The sequence below is a fragment of the Petaurus breviceps genome, unplaced genomic scaffold (assembly GCF_028583685.1).
Source record: "Petaurus breviceps papuanus isolate PSGF00001 unplaced genomic scaffold, PetGlider_PUasm1.0 90823, whole genome shotgun sequence".
In the NCBI taxonomy this organism is placed as follows: Eukaryota; Metazoa; Chordata; class Mammalia; order Diprotodontia; family Petauridae; genus Petaurus; species Petaurus breviceps.
Window position 1 is genome coordinate 3660052 of NW_027187352.1, and position 2626 is coordinate 3662677.

The window sequence follows — 2626 nt, forward strand, 5'->3', positions numbered from 1 at the left end:
GGCAGATACAGTGCTAGGTATTGGGGATTCAAAGACCAATACCTGCCCTGTGCCTGCCCTCAGGGAGCTTACTTCTAGAATGATCACAACCCAGTGCACATCCCATTGTGTGGGGCCTCTGGTGGTAGACACTAGGCCTGGAGTCAAGAAAACCTGACTTTAAGTCTAGCTTCAGTCACTTTAGTTTTGTGACCCTGGGCAAGTCACTTAACCACCATTTCCCTCAGTTTCCTCATCTGTAAAATGGGCATAATAATAGCTCCAACGTTCCAGAGTTGTGAGGATCAAATGAGAAGATATTTGTAAAGCACTTAGTGTAATGCCTGGCATGTAATGGGTACTATATAAATGTTAGTAATTATTATCATGAACTCATACAAAGGATAGTACCTGAATTTAGAAGGACCTGAAGTATAAGAAAAAGTAGCGTTGTTATTTTTTAATTTTTAATGTTATTTTTTAACAGAAAAATTGGGGTCCATAGCAGTTGAGCCACTTTACTAAGAGCACACAGCAACTTAGGATCAGATCTGAACACCGGGCCCCACTGTCTCTCCTGTAGTTGCGCTTGTCCAGAGAGGACTTCCATAGCCAAGGGTAGACACCTCAATGCACCTCCCAACGCAGGGCTTGAAAACCAAGCAAATACTATGTCTGTGATACCCTCTGGGTCATCTGTTAGGGAATATGGAACCCTCCCCCCTCTCCCTCTAACCCAGGAGCATGGCTATGTCAGAGATGGCTATTCTTCCATCTAGAACCTTCTGTGGCTGAGAATTCTAGAATTTCCAAGCTGAAAGAACCCTCAGTCCAGTCTAACAGCTTTCCCATTGCAAGAATCTCCTGTACAGCAGCCCCAACAGGAAGTCTTCCAGTCTTTGGCTGGACCCTTCTAGTGACAGGGAGGTCACTACCTTGTGAGACAGCCAGTTTCACAGTTCTGATCATTAGGAAATTCCTCCTTTGTAATGTCTCTCATTCCCCATTGGTCCTGATTCGTCCCTCTGGGCCAATCAGGACAAGATCTTTCCCCACACCTGCAAAATATGTGAAGATAGCTGGCACTTCCCTCTTTGGGGCCTCAGTTTCCTTATTTGCACAATAAAACTAAAGGATCTTTATGGTCTCTTCTGGCTCTAAATCCTGTGATTGACTAACGTGATGACCATTCTCCCTTTGCTTTCCATTTCCCACACCCCCACATCTTCTTTTCCGAAGTTTCTTTCGACAATTCTTGTATGACATTGTCTCCAGGCCACCTGATTGATTTCCCCTGGACATATTCAATTGCAGACCATCACAATCCTAAAGGACCTGGAAGGTCTTCTGGTCCAGTTCTCACATTTTGCAGAAGAAGGAAAGGAGAGAGGAGATGCTTTGCTCAAGGTCCCCTAGCAAGGCAGTGACATTACACCCAGACCCCCATACTCTAAACCCAAGGTTCTCTACATTGGTCTTCAGAGTGGATAGAGCCCTGGCCCTGGAATCAGGAAGGCTTGGGTTCAAATCTGGCCACAGATGCTTACTATCGGACCCTGGGCAAGTCCCTTAGGAACCTTTGTTTGCCTCAGTTTCCTCAGCTGTAAAATGGAGATAATAATAGCACCTATTTCCCAGGGTTTTTGTGAAGATCAAATAAGAGAATATTTGCAAAGAGCTTATCACAGGGCCTGGCACATAGTAGGTGCTTAATAAATGCTTGTTTCCGTCCTTCCTAAAATGTGGCTCCAGACTTGGACCTAACACCCTAGAAATGGGGGTGGGGCGGGGAGGGTATGGAAGCTCGGCCAGTGGCCTCAGGCCCTTGCCAGCCCTCTCACCCTGCCCCCCACACTCAGCTTTTGCTTTTTGAGTAAAAATAAACAGGTCCAACAAGCTGGCCCTGTTCTCCCCCCTTGCAGCCCGCTGCCCCCCGTCAGCGCCCACAGATCCAGTTGCAGGCCCAGCCTGGCTGGCTGACTGGTGGTAGTGGCGGAGGAGGGGGTGGAGAGGCTGGGGCGTCTGGGCCTGGGCCATCGGTTCCCAGAGCTGCTGTCAAAGCCAGCTTTGTCCCTGGCCTCAGCTCCCCCCCAAGTCCCCGAGGCCCATGCGATTTTAATTAGCGTCTGGTTACAGACTGGGCAGATGTGGAATCCACAGGGCGGGAGAGCCCCAAGCGAATCAAAGCCCCCCTTCTTCCAGGGGGCAGGGAGCAAGAGCCTCACAGGGCCCCCCATCTCTCAGTTTCTCACTTTTCTCCTCACCGCATGACTCCCGAATATTCCCCCATCTCTTTTATCTTTCTCCCCAAAGTTCCCACCCTGTAATCCCTTAGGCTCCCCCCTCCCCCCGCACCTTAATCCACCAAACCCACCCCTCACAAAACCCCTCCATCCCTGACCCAAACTCTAGGGAGACCACTGTACCCACTAACATCCCCCACCCATGACTTCTTCCCACACCCCATAGTTCCCCACCCTCCTGTCTACTCTCCACAGCCCCTGCATTTTCCCACATCCCCCACACACCAGTACCTCCTCCACACATTCCCACGATCCCCCCAACATTTCCCCCGTTTTTCTCCCTTCCTTATATCTCATAAGTACTATATATCCCTTCATTTCATCTCTCTGAAAGACCACTCCCC